We start from the raw sequence: 23,488 nt of genomic DNA on the forward strand, positions 1-23,488 counted from the left end.
TGTTTTGAAAATTATAGGCCGCACCTTGGTGTCTGAGCTGCCTACATATCCCTGGTTATAAAAGAATCAGGCAATGTGTAGTTCTGGATCCGACGGTGGAATAAACCGATAGAATTATTCTAAGAACGGACTGAATATTTTGGATATAACAGTTTGAGAATGGTTACAGATATTTGAGTGGGCATCAGGTGAGAATAAGTAGCGGACGGTGGTCGGTTGCGTTTGAAATAATTGAAGGATATGAACGTTGAATGGAAACTGGAGCGAAGATTGCTCCCGTTATGAGAACAATTACTTTCCGGATTACCTGCAAACTCAGAATGCAATGCATGCATACAGATTATCACATAAATTTAAAGATGATGCAAATTCCCTTTGGACCATGGATATCGTCCTTGGACAGTGAGGATGACGTCCTTAGACCATGATGTACTGGGCCATGAATTGTGCAGTAAAGGATTCGCAGGCTATGAAATGATGTTCTCGGGCTATGAAGATGGTGACTCTGAACCATGATGCCTTTGAATAATGATGTGCAAGATTAAGAGATCCTCATGCCATGGCATGGTGTCTCCCGGCTATGAGGATGATACATTCGGACTATGATGGCTTCGGACAAATTGGCTATGTATCAGCCCATGAGATGCAGAGATATGATGCTTGAGATAAAACAAGACAAAGCTTAGTCCTGTGTAGAGTCGGGAGCAGAGCTTAGTCCTGAGAGAAGAGAGTAATGCAAGGTTTGGAGAAGAGCAACATTTGTGGTTTTGCAAGGAGAGACAATGCTTAGTCTCATGTAATGAGAAGGCAATTCTTAGCCTTGTGCAGTTGAGGAGGCAGGGCTTAGCCTCATGCAAGATGGAGACAGTACTTGGTCTCATGCAAGGGGAAGGCAATGCTTAGCCTTATGCAGTTGAGGAGGCAGGGCTTAGACTCATGATAGATGTGAGACAATGCAGAGTCTCATGCAATGGGAAGGCAGAGCTTAGCCTTATGCAATTGAGGAGGCATGGCTTAGCCTCATGCAAGATTTTAGACAATGCTTAGTCTCATGCAAATGGATGGCAATGCTTAGCCTTATGCAGTTGAGGAATCAAGTCTTAGCCTCATGCAAGATTTGAGACAATGCTTAGTCTCATGCAACGGGAAAGCAGAGCTTAGCCTTGTGCAGTCGAGGAGGCAGGGCTTAGCCTCATGCAAGATTCGAGACAACGCTTAGTCTCATTCAAATGGAAGGCAATGCTTAGCCTTATGCACTTGAGGAAGTAGAGCTTAGCCTCATCCAAGATTTGAGACAATGCTTAGTCTCATGCAAATGGAAGGCAATGCCTTAGCCTTATGTAGTTGAGGAGGCAGGGCTTAGCCTCATGCAAGATTTGAGATAATGCTTAGTCTCATGCAAATGAAAGGCAATGCTTAGCCTTATGCAGTTGAGGAGGCAGGGCTTAGCCTCATGCAAGATTTGAGACAATGCTTAGTCTCATGCAAATGGAAGGCAATGCTTAGCCTTATGCAGTTGAAGAGGCAGGGCTTAGCCTCATGGAAGATTAGAGACAATGCTTAGTCTCATGCAAATGGAAGGCAATACTTAGCCTTATGCAGTTGAGGAGGTAGGGCTTAGCCTCATGCAAGATTTGAGACAATGCTTAGTCTCATGCAGCGAATAAATAAGAAGTGATATTGGAGTATTTCTAAGATATGGATATGTTCGGTAGCCTTGTTGTTGTGAAGACAGTGATTCTAATGTGCGCACGTACTGGCGACTATCTCTTGTTCCTGCATTCAAAGAAAAACCGTGAGTTTTGCGGGGGAGGTTGGTTCGTGCCTTTGTCTTGCTCCGCTCTGCGTTGGAATCCTGTTTGAGTTACCATGGGTAGCATCTAGCTAAAAATATAGTTTTCAAAAAATATGCATGCATAGTTATTCAAAACACAGTAATTCTACACCAGTTACCTAGACGAATCTTTGGTTGTTCCGCATACGGTGCTATTGGCTGAGCTTGCCCCGGAATTTTGAGGGTCCTTCTCAAAATTCTGCCCTAGTTTCTGATTGTGGGGAATAAATGAGAATGTTATTGAATTGTGACCGAACCCACAGGGCTGCCTACGTATCCCCTCTTAAACGGGAATTAGGTCAAGCGTAGTTCAATTACATCATATGAAGAAATGCAAAAAGTTTAGACATAGTATCTTTTGACTGCCTCTGAATTTATTGGATTTAGCCGAATTTCTCCATCCATCTCTGCGAGTATAAGTGCCCCTCCTGTTAGTACCTTGTGAACCATATAGGGTCTTTGCCAATTGGGTGAGAATTTTCCTTTGGCTTCATCCTGATATGGAAAGATTTGTTTCAACACTAGCTGCTAGATGCGAACGTGTAAGGCCCCGTAACATTTTACAAAAGAAAATAATGTTTCGTGGTGCCGAATTTGAAGATTAAGAAGGAAAGCTCATTAGGTCTTCATCCTAGAGGTAAGATTCTACACCCTAAACCCTAATTTCGAAATCATCTGAAAATGGGTAACTAGCAAGATAATTTTTGGGCATGAGAGTTGATTATTTTACATGCATGTGATATAAAAGGGTGCAGGAATATTGTTGAACTAATCATGGAAAATATTGGGCTGTGGCATGATGGAATCATCCATAAAAGAACCTTGAAATCTTGTGCATACCTAGTGTTTGATAAAATGCTCAAACGAGCTAGAACCACAATCATCTTTCTAATTTTGGTTTAATTTGTTATATTTCTACAATAGATTGAAGTTGCTAAGAATTCTGGAAATTTAGAGTGTAAGGAAGCTCAAGTGATGTATGTTGGCTAAACTCTTCTCTTAGAATTGAATCCCACGATATTCATGTAAATTATGTAAGTCCTGAGTGATTCATTATGAAATTTGCTATTCCAAGTAAGATTGGGTTGAAAGATATATGTTCAAGAAGCATCCCAAATGCTCTATTCATGTTATGTTACCAATTGAAGATGTGTTAAAATATGGGGTGTGCATTAATAATATTTCGACTTTAAGTGAAGTTCAAATAAAGGCTATTATGTCAAATATTTGTGAAATATCTCTATGCGCATTAGACTCTAAATTGCTCACATGTGTACTACACACTTTGATTTGAATTGTGTTTGTTGATGATGAGGAGGATGATATTTGAAATAGATAAGGTGAGCATGAAATACTGAATATGTCCAACGTGCCAAGAATGATCTTATAATTAGGGCCACTAGTGCCAATGAAATGAAAAAGTGTGAAAGTATTATGAAATGCGATGATTGATATAAAAAGGTTGATGTCTCGAATAAGGCGGCTTAGCCAATCGGATCGTGATTGGGCACCATGCCACACACATGGTGGTGATTGTGCTGGAAATTGTAATTGAAATTGTGATTTTGGTTGATGTCCCTAATGGATAGCCTAGACGACCGGGTCGTGATCGGACTCTGTGTTAAAGACGGTGGTATTGATAGTAAGAGTAATTGTGGTTGATGTCTCTAATGAGATAGCCTAGCCGATCGGGTCGTGATCGGACTCCGTACTGAGAATACGGTGGTACTAGTATTGTGGGCAATGGTATATCGTTACTAAGAATCTCCCAATGTGAGATATGGAAATTAATTTGAACACTGTCTTGATCTTAAATTGAGGTTTGATGTTAATTAAGGCTTTCATTGATATTATGATAATCTTGTTTGTATTATTTGTCATTCTATTGAGAGGGTGTTTAGTTATCTATACTAGTGCTATTCGACAGTACTAACGTCCTTTTTGCCGGGGGCGCTGCATCTTTCAATGGATGCAGGTGGTTCCACAGCGGGAGATATTGGTCAGTGATAGTAGTGCACCTTCTTCCCAGCTGATTTGGTGAGCCCCACTTCATTGCGGGGTCATGAATCTTTTGTACTTTGTGTATTCTATTTGAGGTATAGCCGGGGCCTTATTGCCGGCATTATCATTGTACTCTTCTTTATGTATAGAGGCTCCGTAGACATAGTGTGGGTTATGTATTGGTGTTGGGAAAGACAAACTATGCTATGTTCTGGTTGTATTACTTGTCCATTTGCGACTTTAAAAATGGTGAAACTTATGGTAAGAAATTGGTAATTGCAGACATAACCACTTTATTGTTTAATTAAGGAAAACATATATTCTCTTTATTCATGAATGAGTTTGGGTAGAAGGAATCTAACAGGCTTGCTCGATCGGGTTCACTCGGTTGAGCGCCGGTCACGCTCCTCAGTTTTCGGGCATGACAAACTTGGTATCAGAGCCTAAGGTTTTTAAAGTGTCCTAGGATGTCTCGGAGCCGTGTCTAGTAGAGTTCTTATTATCGGTGTGTTGTCGACCACATCTATAATTAGGATGCAACATGGGCATTTAGGAATAATACCCTTCTTTCATGTTCTTGGTTGTGCGATAAAGCTGGTTGTAAGATTATTCCTCCTTTAACTCCTGAGTTGCTCAAATTTTCAGTACATGGCACCTAAGAAGAAGGCAAGAACTGGCCAAGGAGCCAATGTCACCCCAGGAGTGACAGTTTATCCTATATTTGATGATGCAGGTGAGCACCCGGTGGGTGAGGATATTCCCCCTGTTACTACACTGCCTGACTCTACTACAGCTGATCAGATCACACCTATCCCAACACCTACTGAAGGTGGAATAGTTCCTCCAACTGATATACCAGTTCCACCTCCAGTTTCAGCTTCTGATTATGGTGCTTCTGATGTTGATATTAGGGGAGCCATATAGATGTTGGCTCAAATAGTGGCATCCCAGGCCCAGAGGTCAAATGTTGCACCCACTTCTTCCAGTCAGCCAGGGGATTATACTAGTTCCAGGGTGAACAGGTTTCTCCAGTTGGATCCTCCAGTGTTCACAGGTTCTGACCCAGAGGAAGATCCCTAGGACTTCATTGATGAGAGGCACAAGACTCTTCGATTTTTGCGTGCTACTAAGACAGAGGCAGTGGAATTGGCCTCCTACCGCCTGAAAGAGGTGGTATATTCTTGGTTTGAACTATGGGAGGAGTCCCGTGAAGAAGGGAGCCCTCCGGCGAGGTAGGGTGAGTTTGTTGATGCCTTCACTGATCATTTCTTACCTGCTGAGACTAAGGCAGCCTGTGCTACTGAGTTTGAGAACTTGAGGCAAGGTAGCTTGAGTGTGTGGGATTACCATATTAGATTCGCGTACTTGTCTAAGTATGCTATTTACATGCTGCCCACTATGGAGGCTAGATTGCGCCGATTTGTACAGGGCCTCAGTCCCTTTGTAATTACTGAGGCTAATATAGCTGCCTTGAATTCTGATATGAACTATGGAAATATGGTGGCATTCTCTCAAGCCACAAAGACCCATATTAATAGGTCCCGGTCTACGGGCAACTTTGGTGGTTCTTCTGGTGGTAGCAGTTCAGCCTTCAGAGGAGGGTCATCAGAGCCATCATAGTACTTTGCTCAGTCATCGGCTAGTGCACCACCATCAGGGCCCAGTCAGCAACAACAGTGGCGCCGTTTCAGGCCCAGTCAGGGCAACACGGGCTCACATCATCAGGGTCGTCATGGTGGTGGATTCCAGCAGCTGAAGAGGCCCCCATGCCCTAGGTATGGAAAGATGCACCTAGGAATATGTTACATGGACTTACCCATATGCTACATATGTGGATTGAGGGGTCACATTCAGAGGGATTGTCGTTCGTCCCGCTAGGGTGCGGGCAGGGGCACGGAAAAACCAGCTAGTTCTGCAGCTACTACATCCGTAACACCTCCTCCAGCTCAAGGCACTCCAACACCCTCAGGGCGTGGTGCAGCTAGGGGTGGAGCACATAGTTCAGGAGGATCCAGCCGTTTCTATGCTATGAGGGGTCGCCAGAATTCAGAGGCTTCTCTAGATGTTGTTACAGGTATATTGATTGTCCAATCTCATGATGTATATGCTCTTATTGATCCCGGTTCCACTTTGTCATATGTCACACCTTATGTTGCTATTGAATTTGGGATAGAACCAGAACAGCTTTATGAGCCGTTCTCTATATCTACTCCAGTTGGTGAGTCTATTTTGGCCGCGCGGATTTATAGGGATTGTGTTTTCACGTTACGTGGTCGGGACACCGTGGCCGATCTTATTGAATTAAGAATGGTCGATTTTGATGTGTTAATGGGGATAGATTGGCTTTATTCTTGTTTTGCCAAGCTTGATTGACGAATCAGAACTGTTAGGTTCGCATTTCCAAATGAGCCAATTATTGAGTGGAAGGGTGATGATGTAGTGCCGAAGGGTAGGTTTTTTTCTTACCTTAAGGCCAAGAAAATGATCAACAAGGGATGTATTTACCATTTGGTTCGGGTTACTGACACCGATGCTGAGGCACCTACACTTTAGTCAGTGCCTGTTGTGAATTAATTTCTGGGAGTCTTTCTGGATGAACTCCCTGGGATCCCACCAGACAGGAAGATTGATTTTGGGATTGATGTGATGACACACATCCTATATCTATTCAACCCTACAGAATCGCACTAGAAGAATTGAAAGAGCTAAAGGAACAATTGAGAGATTTGTTAGAAAAGGCACCAGAAGTATCGCCTTGTTGTGCACCGGTCCTTTTTGTAAGAAAGAAAGATGGATCACTGAGAATCTGTATTGACTATCGGCAACTTAATAAGGTCACAATCAAGAATAAGTACCCACTACCAAGGATAGATGATTTGTTTGATCAATTGAAAGGTGCCAGGAACTTCTCCAAGATTGATTTAAGATCCGGGTATCACCAATTGAAGATCAGGGAGCTGGATATTTCGAAAATAGCTTTTAGAACCCGGTATGGTCCTTTTGAATTTCTGGTGATGTCTTTTGGGCTAACAAATGCCCCAGCAGCCTTCATCGATCTTACGAATTGCTTTTTCAAGCCATTCCTCGATTCTTTTGTGGTAGTGTTTATTGACGATATTCCTGTATATTCACGCAATCTAAAGGACCATGCCGGTCACCTCAGGGCAGTGTTTCAGACTATGTATCAACACTAGTTGTATGCAAAATTTTCAAAATGTGAATTTTGGCTCGAGTCTGTCACATTCTTGGGTCATGTTGTCTCTAGTGAGGGGATAAAGGTTGATCCTCAGAAAATTGCGACTGTGAATAATTGGCTGAGGCCTACAACTCCAACAGAGATTCTTGCTGAAGTTTTGGAAGATTAATAAGGCAAGCTCACTATGTCTTCATCCTAGAGGTAAGATTCTACACCCTAAACCCTAATTTCGAAATTATCTGAAAATGGGTAATTAGCAAGATAATTTTTGTGCATGAGAGTTGATTATTTTGCATGCATGTGATATCAAGGGGTGTAGGAAGATTGTTGAACTAAGCATGGTAAAGATTGGGTTGTGGGATGATGGAATCCTCCATAAAATGACCTTGCAATCTTGTGCACGCCTAGTGTTTGATAAAATGCTCAAACGATCTAGAACCGTAATCATCTTTCTAATTTTGGTTTAATTTGTTATATTTCTGCAATAGATTGAAGTTGCTAAGAATTCCATAAATTTAGAGTGTAAGGAAGCTCAAGTGAGGTATGTTGGCTAGACTCTTCTCTTACAATTGAATCCCACGATATTCATGTAAATTATGTAATCCTGAGTGATTCATTATGAAATTTGCTATACCAAGTAAGATTGGGTTGAAAGATATATGTTCAACAAGCATCCCAAATGCTCTATTCATGTTATGTTACCAATTGAGGATGTGTTAAAATATGGGTTGTGCATTAATATTGTTTCGACTTTAAGTCAAGTTCAAATGAAGGATATTATGCCAAATGTTTGTGAAATATCTCTATGTGCATTAGACTCTAAATTGCTCACATGTTTACTACACACTTTGATTTGAATTATGTTTGTTGTTGATAATGAGGAATATATTTGAAATTGATAAGGTGAGCATGAAATACTGAATATGGCCAACGTGCCAAGAATGATCTTATAATTATGGCCACTAGTGCCAATGAAATGAAAAGATATGAAAGTATTTTGAAATGTGATGATTGATATAAAAAGGTTGATGTCTCAAATAAGGCGGCTTAGCCAATCGGATCGTGATCGAGCACCATGCCGCACACATGGTGGTGATTGTGCTGGAAATTGTAATTGAAATTGTGATTTTGGTTGATGTCCCTAATGGATAGCCTAGACGACCGGGTCGTGATCGGACTCCGTGTTAAAGACGGTGGTATTGATAGTAAGAGTAATTGTGGTTGATGTCTCTAATGAGATAGCCTAGCCGATCGGGTCGTGATCGGACTCCGTACTGAGAATACGGTGGTACTAGTATTGTGGACAATGGTATATCATTACTAAGAATCTCCCAATGTGAGATATGGAAATTAATTTGAACACTGTCTTGATCTTAAATTGAGGTTTGATGTTAATTAAGGCTTTCATTGATATTATGATAATCTTGTTTGTTTTATTTGTCATTCTATTGAGAGGGTGTTTAGTTATCTATACTAGTGCTATTCGACAGTACTAACGTCCTTTTTGCCGGGGGCGCTGCATCTTTCAATGGATGCAGGTGGTTCCACAGCAGGAGATATTGGTGAGTGATAGTAGTGCACCTTCTTCCCAACTGATTTGGTGAGCCCCACTTCATTCTGGGGTCATGAATCTTTTGTACTTTGTGTATTCTGTTTGAGGTATAGCCGGGGCTTTGTTGCCGGCATTATCATTGTACTCTTCTTTATCTATAGAGGCTCCGTAGACATAGTGTGGGTTGTGTATTGGTGCTGGGAAAGACAAACTATGCTATGTTGTGGTTGTATTACTTGTCCATTTGAGACTTTAAAAATGGTGAAACTTATGGTAAGAAATTGGTAATTGCAGACATGACCACTTTATTGTTTAATTAAGGAAAACATATATTCTCTTTATTCATGAATGAGTTTGGTTAGAAGAAATCTAACAGGCTTGCTCGGTCGGGTTCACTCGGTTGAGAGCCGATCGCGCTCCTCGGTTTTGGGGCGTGACACCAGTCATGAGGAACATAAAGCTCAAAACATAGCCAATGAAGAAGGAAAGAGTGAGAATGAGGGAGTATCCAGAGATGAGAAGGAGAGTGATACCGAGGATAAGATAGGTGAACATGCTAATAATTCTGCAGAAGAAGAATATCTGCTTGTATAATTCTCAAAGAAGGAATTTCTACCTCGGCAGGGATGACGGCTTCTGTACCGTAGATCAATAGGTAAGGAGTTTCCCCGGTTGACATGCGGGTTGTGGTCCGGTACCCCAATAAGGCAAATGGTAACCTCTCGTTCCATTGCTTGTGATTATCTACCATCTTTCTCAGTATTTTCTTTATATATTTGTTTGCGACCTCCAAAGCTCCATTCATTCGGGGTCAGTATGCTGTGGAGTTTATGTGCTTGATCTTGAAGGTTTCGCACATGGTTTTCATTTGATCATTGTTGAGATTGGCGGCATTGTCAGTGATGATGGATTCTGGAACCCCGTATCGACAAACAATACGGTCCCTGACAAAATGTACGACGACTTTCTTGGTTACAGCTTTGTAAGATGCAACTTCAACCCATTTAGTGAAGTAGTCTATGGCCACTAGAATGAACTTGTGCCCTTTTGAAGCGGCGGGATCGATTGGTCCAATGACATCCATTCCCCAGGCGGCAAAAGGCCAAGGTGCACTTGTTGTATTGAGTTTATTTGGAGGTACCCGTATCATATTTGCATGTATCTAGCACTGATGACACTTCTGGACATACCGAATGCAGTCTGTTTCCATAGTCATCCCAAAGTATCTAGCTCTGAGTATCTTCTTGGCTAGGACAAAACCATTCATATGTGGGCCACAGGTTCCGGCGTGTATCTCTTCAAGTAGTTTGGAGGCTTATTTGGCGTCAACAAACTGTAATAGCCCTAGATATGGAGTTCTTCTATATAGAATTCCTCCACTCTGTAAGAAATGGTTAGACAACCTCTGATGTGTGCGTTTCTGGGTGTGGCTTGCGTGCTCTGGATATTCTCCTTTTGTCAAATATTCTCTAATATCTTGGAACCATGGATTCCCATCTGTTTCATCTTCAACATGAGCACAGTAAGCCGACTGAATATGGATTCTTACCATAATGGGATCGATGAAGTTCTTGTCCGGGTGCTGTATCATGGAGGACAAACTGGCCAATGCGTCTGCGATCTCATTCTGGATTCTCGGGACATGTCTAAACTCTATCTTCGTGAACCTCTTTATCATATCTTGCACATGATATAGATATGGTAATATCTTGGTATTCTTTGTAGCCCATTTCCCTGCACCTGATGTACCAACAGATCTAAATCACCAATTACCAGTAATTCCTAGATTGTCACACCTCGAACATGGGTGGCGAGACCGGCACCCGGTGCCTTACCTATCCTTGCGTACCAACATGCAACTAAGGTATTCCGAGCATATAATTTCATACTTTGGCCATGGGCCACATCGCAAGTCAATTGCGATTACTGACTAAATCGCAATATAAAGCTGGGCCGACAAGACCGTCATAACTACTACAGTTGAGAAACTAATAAAATGTACATAAAAGGCCTACAAGCCCAACATACAACATTAACTCGCAGGATATGTATACAAGCTTCTACTGATGGATATATTATGATCGGAACAGGGCCCCAACCTACTCATAACATATACATATATTCAAAGATGTACGTAAAGCTCTAGACCTGGCAACTCGGAAGGGTATGGAGCTAACCGATCAAGCTGAACTCGGGCAACATCTAATGAGGAGGTCTACCCATTCGTCTATCTGAACCCGCACGCATGAAATGCAGCGCCCCCAGAAACGGGACGTCAGTATGAAATAATGTACCGAGTATGTAATGCAATATACTGAAAGCTGAAACAGAACTGATAATATAATAACTGAAAGCAACTGGGAGTCAAAGATGACCTAAAGATATGCTTACCTGCTGATACTGACTCCACTCTCTCAATATAGTAAGTAAAATAGTTGTCTAGCCTTATAAGGCTCGGTATATATATATATATATATATATATATATATATATATATATATATATATATATATATATATATATAACTGCTCTGTCGTAGTAGGCTCGCTCATAGGCGCTCAGCCACACTAGGCTCTGTATCTCGACCAACTGGGCTAACTCATAGGCGCTCGGCCATAGTAGGCTCGGTATATAACTTACCATCTGATCAGAGGTTGCCCATTAGGGGCCTGCCCATCGATTATAGCTCGATTGTAATGAAAATAAAGTAATACTATATATATAGACTCTCTAATCTTTTGACTGGAAAAAGGAAATGCTCAATTGAATATGAAGTTCCGATAAGGAGAATATTGTAACTTACAAGACTAGGAAAATATACGTAAATTTCGCAATATGAATTTCTCTTTAAGCCTCATTATCAAACTCGTGTAATTACGAGATCATGCCAAAATGAAGGAAGGGCTTAGCCTTAACATACCTGGAGTAGGGAAAAATTTGTATAATATTCTTGGAAAAGGTTGCACCGTACTCCTTTCGAACCGCAAAATTTTACGTTGCTAATAATTCTCGTTGGATTCCTTTTGGTTGCAAGAATTCACGTTGAGATCTTGTAGGAAGGTTCTCATGTCTGGTAGTGTCTTTGTATTCAAGACATGAGAAAATATGGTTTATTATTAACACATTTCTTGCCACGTAGCCAAAATGACTAAGAGTCATTTGGTTAAGAATTAACTTGCTGCCACGTTCTTGCTTTGGTCCTTATCCAAAGTTTTCAATTAATCCACCACTAATTATTAATTAACTAGGCAATGTACCATTACCTAATAATTAAGAATTATTTCCACTTACTTAAAATACTACTCATCATTTGTTTGAAATAGCATAATCCTTATAATCACCAAATAATCTTTTCCTTGGACTTATGTCAATTACCTTATGACAAATTCAACGTACAATACTATAAGGTGCAACATCGTCGTAATTTAATACTGCGAAGCGTAACATCATCATAATGTAGTATTGCAATGCGTAACATCATACTAATATAACACTGCGGGACGTAATATCGACATAATATTGCGGGGCGTAACATCATTCCGCCCTTTGGAACATTCGTCCTTGATGCTCTTATCATTTTCATAACTTATAGCTCTTGTGAATACCTTAATACTCTCTTTGTCATTTAGGCAGTTGTTCTGTGAATAAGTCCAAAGGCCAAGGAATTCTCCCCTTTAGACCTCTTTCCCACGCCATAACTTGTTATCGAATTCCTTCCAATCTCGTAACTGTTGCTACCTTCTATCATGCAGCCTCTACGATACTGACCTTGTAAGTGTGCCTATGCGACTGTTCTCACTTTTTTTCCTCCATCTTTTAGCCAATCTCTAGGCCTTACGTTGTAAACATATACAAGGCTTAATAGGATGCCTCTATGGGTATTTATAGGTGTACTGGAGTTCTTCGCTCGGTACTTTGTAGAACTTGCGGATATGGCTATATCTTATTTCACAGACCTGGTTATCCATTCGTATGACTTTACTGCATCTACGTAGGTCATACTATACCATAATTCTTACTTCGATTATCGTTACTGAGGTCTGCAACAAACTCTAAGTTACTTTCATTGTTTATCCTTAAGACTGATGGTCTAATCTCATCTCATATTGTTGAACTTTTATCCATCTATTGTTGATTTACCTTAATGTTGATTCATCATCTGCCACTGATAACTTGATTTTTTATGTAACACCGCCGCTAGGGCTCGCGTCTCATCAGGGACATCTGGAGTAATTAGATTGATCCACCTAGGGGTGATACTATACTTCAATAATCGTACTTTATAGCATCCCAATGTGATTCATCCTATGGGGGTTATTCTAATCTCGTAGAACCCATTAAAATTTCAAATCATTACTCAAGCGAAGGCCCAAACATCATCCTTTATTAGTCACAATTTCACCCTCATTCTGCTACCAGGCAGCATCCCATCTCTTCTAAATGCTACTAGTCTTAGACTCCTTTGAGTTCATTCAGGCTATATTGAGCTTTCTATAACTTAGAGGAACCATCAGCTCCTTTGTTTTCATGGGCTTAATCCCGAAGACTTATCCATTTTTGTCACCTCCTCACTTGCCTTCTTCTTATCCTTACTCTTGTCTTTCTAAAACCTTGTCGGTTTATCATACTTTAACTTACGACCCATACATATCCATTTATAGTACTCACAACCCTCCTTCAACTTCCTTGCACCATAGGTTTCCTTATGTTATCTTGGAACATCAAGCGAAACATCACATCGTCTCTAAATCTTCTTTATTCTCTTAACTAGACCACTCGATACCTAGAAACCATATACTGGAAGATATGTAATTGACGACACTACTATCATTTCTGGATACTGAATCCCAGCGCTTCTAGTCATTTACCTGAAGTATGGACCACTCTCATCCTTCTATACTTGAGTATTTCGTACGTTGTTCACTTTTACCTTACTTACTTTAAAATATCACCTCACATTCTTCTATCTCTTTCATAACCTGTCTCCCACATAAGTATAAATCACATCCACCATTTGAAGCTCTATTATAATACTTGCACCTATGGTGCCTATACAGTCCGGTGGGAGCTCCGTACTGAATTCTTATGAGGCTGGTATTTTTCTAACTAGCTTTATCGTAGAGCCGTTATAGAATATAGTTGTTGTGCTATCTCTCTTGCACCTCTGATATTAAGAGTGATTCTTCTATGTTATCAATCATGATTCCTATAATGTCTGGTCCAATAATCGGATTCCTGATTTACTTCGTTGACGTAACTCTATAGTTTCCTCCTTCTTCTGATCGGCCTTTATGTCGGCTTAAGTTATCTCCCGATCTGGGGTTCATGGTATTAGTTAGTCTATTTAGCCTTTCATGGGCATTGAGGAAAATACATGATACTATCCTTTAACAACTTAATCCTTCGTTTACGACCTGGGTCCAATTCTTTCTTTTAACGTATACCAGAATCTTCTACGGCTATATATGCTGCATGTATAAAACTCTTAACCCTTAAGTGCGTTCATAACGTAACCAACTTTGGATCATTGATCGAATAATTCCTTTTGTTCCTTCCTAGATTTCTTTAACCGTAAGATATTACTTTTCCTGGTCTTTCTGCTTCCTTGTTGTGTGCATACTTAGCTTATCTTAGTTCCCACATCTGCCAGAATTGTTGTGCAACTCACAAGGTCTCGAATATTACTTTTGGTTTCATTTCCTGCTCATTAGCTCCGATATGTGCCACTTTCTTATGGAGTGCATACAATGTTGTAGTGAGATTGCTACTACAAGACCATTTCTTCTTTAAGTTACTATGCTTAGGTTGAAGCCTTCTTCCTTATTTCCTCAGCTAGAATTTCGTTATCGTACATAGGGAGGACCCTCTAACTCTTGTAAAGCTATGAGCTTATTACGGACCTTTTGATGTCCTACCTTACCTATAATCATCTGTAGTTGTTTACCTCCGTGCCTTTGTGCTTGTAGGGTTGCTTCTGAACTGATATTTTGACTGCCTTCCCAGTGGCACTTTTTTTTATCCCCGTAACACTTATACGGTATATTTAACTACCCCGACTCCTATTGAATGTATCTCAAGTATTATAATGACATTACTGCGAGCATGAATTCTCCATGTTGGGGTTTACTACATTTATCTTGCATGATCCGCTGATTTGTCTGTAACTTCTTGTCTAGTCATGACTAGGATCTTCCTGAATCAACTACTAACTACTCGTCGGCCCATTCTCATATCCATATTCCGCGTAATCTTTCTTGGGTTATTTCCTTGTCTTAACTTACCTCACGTATTGGCTCCTTATCTATCAATAACATCCTGGGCAGGAACCCTTACTTTTTTTTTGACGTCATGCTTACATAACGTTCTGGAATCATAGCATATCTGTAACATTTGGATAAGTGCAATCTCACCCCTTTTTAATTTTTATTGCATTCTTCTTTTATCATTCCATATTCCCCCCTTTAGGGGAGTACTAAGATTTGGAGCTATGATGACCTGCCTATAGATATTTTTCCTCTTCATCTTTGGCATTATTTCACATCATCAATGACCCTTACTCGCCTTGCGGTAATTCTTTCGGTACAAAGGATAACAAAATTCCTCACTCGCGATGGTGACACTAAGTGTAACTGGCACAAACAATACCTTAAGCTTAACTTTGCTTATATTGCTTGCTTTTGGGAAGCATCTCCCTGAATGACCATTCTCTAAATTCATCATGGATCTTCTTCTATTGTCCATTCTATTATTGCCGGAATGCAATCTGAAATTCGCATGATGCTGACTATTATCTAATTACTCAGTTCTTAATTCATGTTTAGTGTATCTTGTTCACCAGTCCATATTGATTTCTATTACTCTGGGGTCTAACTTTTCCTTCTGAAACTTTAACAAGACATTCGTTCTCTTTTACCTCCCCTTGCCCCATCTACTGGCTATTCAGGTTGCCTAACATTCTTTCTCTACTAAGGACGGGAGCCATACTAAGGTGCATATCTAGTTGTACTATTTTAGAATACACCATCTGAGTGTTTCACAAGGAGAGCTATTAGCACATTTGCAATATCCTTCGTAAATGTCAACTAACGCAAACAATTCATCCACCATTTTGAGTTACTCTAACCCCAGCCGGATCGTGATATTATGTCCTTCTATTAAACCATATTTGTTAGCTCCCATAGAGCATAACTTAATCGGTGTGGCCAATTATACATACCTCTGTTACTGTTGAAGGTAACTCAAAATGGTTATATCTCTCTTATGGAATTGTATATAATGTTCATCTCTACTAATTAGGTACCTCGTACCCTTCTTCACCATGCTTCTTTTATTTGTTGAAACTTGTATTTACCTTCTGAATCTTTCATTGCCTTTCACCATAGGGGTGGATAGTTATTCCTACCTTAAGGCTCCTCTTCCAGAAGCTCGTCGGGTTCTTCTGACTCAACTTTTTCACAACCGCGTTCAATCCCTTACCAATCATCTTTCTAAATATAGACATCACGGTATTATGAATAAGGTTGAGTTTAGGAAATTGTGTTCTTATAACTGAGCTCTACCACACGATCTAGAGTAAGAAGAAAGAGAGATAGTTCTAAATGCCCAGTAGCCTCTTGCTTATAAGTGTGGTGCACGACACACCCATAAACAAGACTCTACTAGACACGGCTTGTAGACTCCCTAGGACAGAACTGCTCTGATCCTTGCGTACCAACTCGCGACTGAGGGATTCTGAGCATATAATGTCATACTTTGGCCATGGGCCACATCGCAAGGTAATTGCAATTACTGACTAAATCTCAATATAAAGTTGGGCCGACAAGGCCGTCATAACAACTACAGCTGACAAACCAATAAAATGTACATAAAAGGCTTACAAGCCCAACATACAACATTAGCTGACAGGATATGTCTACAAGCCTCTATTGATGGATATACTATAATCGGAACAGGGTCTCGACCTACTCATAACATATACATATATACAAAGATGTACGTAAAGCTCTAGACCCGGCAACTCTGAAGGGTATGGAGCTTACCGATCGAGCTGAACTCGGGCAACATCTAATGAGGAGGTCTACCCATTTGTCTATCTGAACCAGCACACATGAAATGCAGCGCCCACAGAAAAGGGACGTCAGTATGAAATAATGTACCGAGTATGTAAGGCAATATACTGAAAGCTGAAACTGAACTGATAATATAATAACTGAAAGTAATTGGGAGTCAAAGATAATCTGAAGATATGCTTACCTGCTGATACTGACTCAACTCTCTCAATATAGTAAGTAAAATAGTTGTCCAGCCTTATAAGGCTCGGTATATGCAACTGCTCTGCCGTAGTAGGCTCGCTCATAGGCACTCGGCCATACTAGGCTCTGTATCTCGGCCATACCAGGCTCGCTCATAGGCACTCGGCCACAGTAGGCTCGGTATATAACTCACCATCCGATTAGAGGTTGCCTAATAGGGGCCTGCCCATCAATTATAGCGTCGATGGTAATGAAAATACTGTAATACTGTACATATAGACTCTCTGCTCTCTTGACTGGAAAAAGAAAATGCTCAATTGAATATGATGTCCCGATAAGGTGAATATTGTAACTTACAAGACTAGGAAAATATACGTAAATTCCGGAATATGAATTTCTCTTTATGCCTCGTTATCAAACTCATGTAATTACGAGATCATGCAAAAATGAATGAAGGGCTTAGCCTTAACATACCTGGAGTAGGGAAAACTCTGTATAATATTCTTCGAAAAGGTTACACTGTACTCCTTTAGAACCGCAAAAGTTTACGTTGCTAATAATTCTCGTTGGATTACTTTTGGTTGCAAGAATTCACGTTGAGATCTTGTAGGAAGATTCTAATGTCTGGTAGTGTCTTTGTATTCAAGACATGAGAAAATGAAGTGTTTTTGTACATTACCTTTACAAGTCTTAGTTTTCAAGATAATAAGAATGATGTGGTTTATTATTAACACATTGCTTGCCACCTAGCCAAAATGACTAAGAGTCATTTGGTTAAGAATTAACTTGCTGCCACGTTCTTGCTTTGGTTCTTGTCCATAGTTTTCAATTAATCCACCACTAATTATTAATTAATTAGGTAATGTCCCATTACCTAATAATTAAGAATTATTTCCACTTACTTAAAATACTACTCACTTTTCACATACCTTATAAACCTTACTATCATGGGCATATGGAACCTTGTATGCCACTAGTCCATAAATACCAAGTATTTTAGCTCGGGCCGTATTTTATCCCAACATGTCAAACTTGGACGAAAATTCATTTTCCTTGACTTGCTTCCCCTCTCACCTTCACGAATTTACTCATCATTTGTTTGATGTCAATAACCTTACGACAATAATCTTTTCCTTGGACTGATGTCAATAACCTTACGACAAATTCAACTTACAATACTACAGGGTGTAACATCGTCGTAATTTAATACTGCGAAGCGTAACATCATTGGAATATAGTATTGCAAGGCGTAACATCATCGTAATATAATACTGCGGGACGTAATATCGACGTAATATTGCGGGGCGTAACATGGATATTTATGTCAACGGCCAAATTGAGCCCCAATATGCAAGCCTCATATTCTGCCATATTATTGGTGCACGAAAATCTGAGTTTCGCGGATACCGGATAATGTTGACCTATTTTTTACACCAAAACGGCTCCATTACCCATTCCTTTGAAGTTTGCATCTCCATCTAAAGACATTCTCCACCCGTCGTAGGCTTCAGAGATATCTTCTCCTACGAATGATACTTATTCATCAGGAAAATAAGTTTTTAGTGGTTCGTATTCTCCTCCTACAGGATTTTTCGAAAGATGATCCGCTAATGCTTGTCCCATGACTGCCTTCTGAGTCACAAAGACAATGTCAAATTCACTCAACAATATCTTCCATTTTGCTAGCTTCCCTGTAGGCATGTGTTTCTGGAAGATGTACTTCAGAGGGTCCATCCTTGATATGAGATATGTGGTATAGGCACAGAAGTAGTGCCTCAGCTTTTGGGCTATCCAGGTCAAAGCACAGCAGGTGCGTTCAGCAAAGAATATCATGCTTCGTAGGGTGTGAACTTCTTACTCAAATAGTATATGGCCTGTTCTTGTAACACCCCAAAAAATTTTGAAGAACTTAAGTGTAAAGCCCGGTAAAATTTGCAAAAAAAATAATGTTTCATGGTGCCGGACTAGGATTACGTGTCTGAGGATTGTAGAAACTCTATGCCTCATGTGTCGAATCAATGATGTCATCACAATGATTAACAATGTCAACACTATTGGTGGTAACCTTTATGTCTCTTGGGATATAACCTCCTGAAATATCATGCTCAGTACCTTGATGGATTTTTGAATAATGTTATCCAATCTCGAACCTCCTTGTTCATATTTATAGAAACCAGCGGGTGTTGAAGGCTCAAACATGTCGAAGAAGAAGCATTATCTCGTGATCAAATATATTGGATAGGAAGTTTTATTGTAATATTTAAGCTAGCACATCTTAAAGTAATGGCTGGAGGTTGCCAAAGGTTTACTTTGGGTGTTTGGAATGGAAATTTAGATTTGAAGAAAGTGAACGGGTTATTCGCAATATGTCCTCTACGAGGATACTATGTGAATTGTTAATAAAGGTAAAGTATGTGTAGTCACACTAGGCCTTATGAAGTCTTGAAGAAAATAGGCCAAACTATGAGAATGATGATTCCCTATTATTGACCTCCGTTTACCCGGTGTTTCATGTGTCTATACGTAAGAAGGTGGAGTTAATGGATAATTGGATTATGAGAAGCGACTATTTGCTATCCTTGTTAGATAAGTCGGGAAGTTAAGATTGCCTCCGTCAAGTGCTATGGGGAAACCAACAGGTTGAAGAGGCTACTTGGGAAACTAAGGAAGAAATAAAGAAAAGTATCCTTACTTGTTTGAATTGCTATGTATTTACAAAGTTGTGATCTGTAAGAGTTGCTTTCTATGAATTATGTATGATTTGTACATTTGATGTTAAGGGTGTCCCGTTCTGGTAATATAATTGCTTGTGAGGCCACAGTTGGTATTGTTTTGTGTTATGTTACGTCGTTGGCTTACGTATATGTTTTAAGGACGTGTTTATGGGGCTCTCTGACAGGTGGATAGGCCTAGTTACATAGGAAACTCTGGCGAAATATTTGGAAATTTTGGGAGTTAGTCAAATTTGGGGCTGCTCGAATGTGGTATGAAACAAACTGAGTTGCATAAGATGTTAATAACAGATTTTGACCCTCATTTGTGGACGAATGATCCTAAGCGGGGGAGAATGTAACACCCTAGAAAATTTTGTAGAACTTAAGTGTAAAGCCCGGTAAAATTTGCAAAGAAAATAATGTTTCATGGTGCCGGACTAGGATTACTTGTTTGATGATTGTAGAGTCACTCTGCGAACCGCATAATGGCCATAGAGTGATGCAGTTATTTTGGTCAGTTGGAAGCAATTATGCGGTCGACTATGCAACCACATAACTATTATGCGGTGTCCTATGCGACCGCATAACAGTTATGCGGACCGCATAGTGACCGCTGACTCATGCAAATTTTTGATCATTTTGGACACCAATTATGTGACCGATATGCGGTCCGGATAACCAATATGCGGCCGCATATGCGACCGCAGAACCTGTTCTGGAGCTTCATTTTTGGGTTTTTAAAACCCGACCCTATTTCGTTAAATACACGCAAAGGGTCATTTTTGAGCAAAAATTCTGATGTTTTAAAGAGAAGGGAGAGTGTTTTAGAGAGAGAGAGAGAGAGAGAAAACCCTAGGCTAATTATTCATCAAATCTTGCTCAAATCTTGGAGGATTAACAAGGGAAACCCACAAGTTCTTCATCTAAGTGGTAAGGTTCCATACCCTAGTTTTCAATTTCGATTTTGGGTAAAATATGGTTGATTAGGAGTGTCATTCATGGGTATTAGAGTATTATTTATACATGCATGTACCAATAAGAATTGTGGGAAGATTGTTGAACTTAAATAAGAAAGGATTGGGTTGTGGAGTGAAGGAAATCTTGTAGAAGAACCTTGTGGTTAAATTGGCACACCTAGTGTTTGATAAAATGCTCAAATGAGCTGAAACCATGAATATCTTCCTAATTATGGTTCAATTTTGTTATGTATCAAATAGATTGGGATTGCTAGAATTTCCGAAACGTTGTACTAATTTAAGGAAAGCTCAATTGATGTATGTTGGCTAAACTTTCTCTCTTGGAATTGAATTCCATAATGTTACCGTGAGTTTCAAAGTATGGGTTGCGTATTACAATGTTGTGGCTTTGAATCGTATTTCAAATGAAAGCTAGTATGCCAAATTGTGTGAGAAAACCTCAATATTCTTAAGACTCTTAATTGCTCATATGTGTATCTAAAGTATTGATTGGGAATGTCTTATTGTTGATAACCTATAAAGATGTTTGGAAGTGAAATCAGTGAATTGGGGATATAAGGTGTGGCCAACGTGCCAACAGTGAAAGGTATACTTGTGGCCAATGGTGCCGATGTAATGAAATAATGTGAGAAAGATTATGAAATGAGCTTTGACTCAACTATTCCAAAATTGACTTCGACAATATAATCCGCTAAAAGTTTATGAACTCAAGTGATGCCCATATGTGATTGTTTTAGCTAATGCTATGCTTTGTACGTAATTTTCAATGTGCTTTGCATTCTTACATATTTGCGAGTGGAAATTGTGTATCATTTTAATTTGTGCTTCGATTGCCAATCATTTTACTCCATTTATTGGAAAGAAATTGATTATGTTTAAAGCCTTCATTACTAATGAACTTAAAGTTGTGATTTCCCGAATATTCTACTTGTTGATAATTATGATGATGATCTATGAAAGGGAAGAAATGAAAGTGTGGAATATAAAATACGGCCATTGCGGCATGAATAAAGAATCATATGTTTGGCCAAGAGAGCTAATGAAATAATAATGTTGTAAGTGGTTGAAAGTACGGATTAGGTGATATGGGATGTGAAAGGTTATGAGATGTACGTATTTGTACTTTTGTTTGCAATGTGTTATGAAACCCTATGGACGGTCTATGAAATGCATAGGTATATTGTATTATGAAACCCTATGGACGGTCTATGAAACGCATAGGTATATTGTGCTATGAAACCCTATGGACGGTTTATGAAACACATAGGTATATTTTGTTATGAAATCCTGTGGATGGTCTATGAACGCATAGGTACATTGTTTTATGAAATCCTGTGGACGGTCTATGAAACGCATAGGCACATTGTGTTATGAAATCCTGTGGACGGTCTATGAAATGCATAGGTGCATTGTGTATAAGAGGTATAGATGTACGGTATGAATAAACGCTGTGCACGGTCTATGGAACGCACAAGTGTATAATATGATATGTGAACACTAAGGGCGGTCTAATGAGACACATTATTAATGCAGACAATAGGTGTCCCTTTTGTTGTCCTTGTTTGTACAGGTTATTTTCAAATACATTATATTATGTGTTCCACGTATAGATCATATGGGCATTCTATATTGAAAGAGGATTTCTAGATATACATACTAGTGCTATTCGACAATACTAACATCCCTTTTGCTGGGGGCGCTGCATCGTTAATGGATGCAGGTGGTTCTACAGCAGGTGGCATTGATCAATGATAGCAGTACACTCCTTTCAGCAGATTTGGTGAGCCCCACTTCATTTCGGGGTCATGTATCTTTTGTTTCTCATGTACTTTGTGGTTGAGGTATAGTCGGGGCCTTGTTGCCGGCATCTCCATATTACTCTTCAGTTGTACTTAGAGGATCCGTAGATAGGTTGTGGGTGGTATTTGATGTTGGGAATTGGATTAGAACTGTTGGTGTTTGGCAACATATTTTTCATTAAATATATAAACTCGTACAATTTTGGAAATATTGAATGATGCTGTTAATGGGAATGAAATAGAAGCGGTTAATGAAATCTCTTCAGTATTTGATTAACCGGTCGCACTCTTCGGTTTTGGAGCGTGACAGTTCTTACCTTCCCGTCTCGTCGTGTTGTCCTAAGACACAACCGAAAGTCCCATCTAATACAGAGAGATAGAGTAGCAGTGGTCTACCAGGTTTTGGCGGGACCAGGACTCGTGTTGTAGACAAATATTATTTGATTCTATCGAAATCTTTTTGGCAATCTTCAGTTCAATTGGTTGCGGCATCTTTCTTTAACATTTTGAAAATCAACTCACAGATCACGGTTGGTTGTGCTATGAAGTAGCTGATGTAATTAAGTCGTCCCAAGAAGCTCATCACGTCTTTCTTGTTATTAGGAGGCGGCAAATCCTGGATAGTCTTGACCTTTGATGTGTCTAGCTCAGTTCCTCGGCGGCTGACGATGAACCCTAATAACTTTCCTGCGCGTACCCCGAAGGCACATTTTACGGGATTTAATTTCAAATTGCACCTCCGAAGCTGATCAAAGAATTTCCTCAAGTCTGCTATGTGATCTGTACTTTTCTTGGATTTGATGATGATGCCATCCACATATACCTCTATCTCCTTGTGTAAAATGTCATGAAATATAGTTTTCATGGCCCTTAAATAAGTGGCCCCAGCATTCTTCAGACCAAACGACATTATCTTATAGCAGTACACCCCCATATGGTGTGATAAAAGTTGTCTTTTCGGCATCCTCTTCATCCATCAAGATCTGATGATATCCCGCGATGCAATCCACAAAGGATTGGAGTTCATGCTTGGCGCAGTTGTCGATTAGTATGTGTATGTTGGGTAATGGGAAATCATCTTTGGGAATTGCTTTGTTTAGGTCCCGATAATCGACGCATACTCTAACTTTCCCGTCCTTCTTCGGAACTGGCACGATGTTAGC

This window comes from Nicotiana tabacum, chromosome 19, assembly GCF_000715075.1.
Source record: "Nicotiana tabacum cultivar K326 chromosome 19, ASM71507v2, whole genome shotgun sequence".
In the NCBI taxonomy this organism is placed as follows: Eukaryota; Viridiplantae; Streptophyta; class Magnoliopsida; order Solanales; family Solanaceae; genus Nicotiana; species Nicotiana tabacum.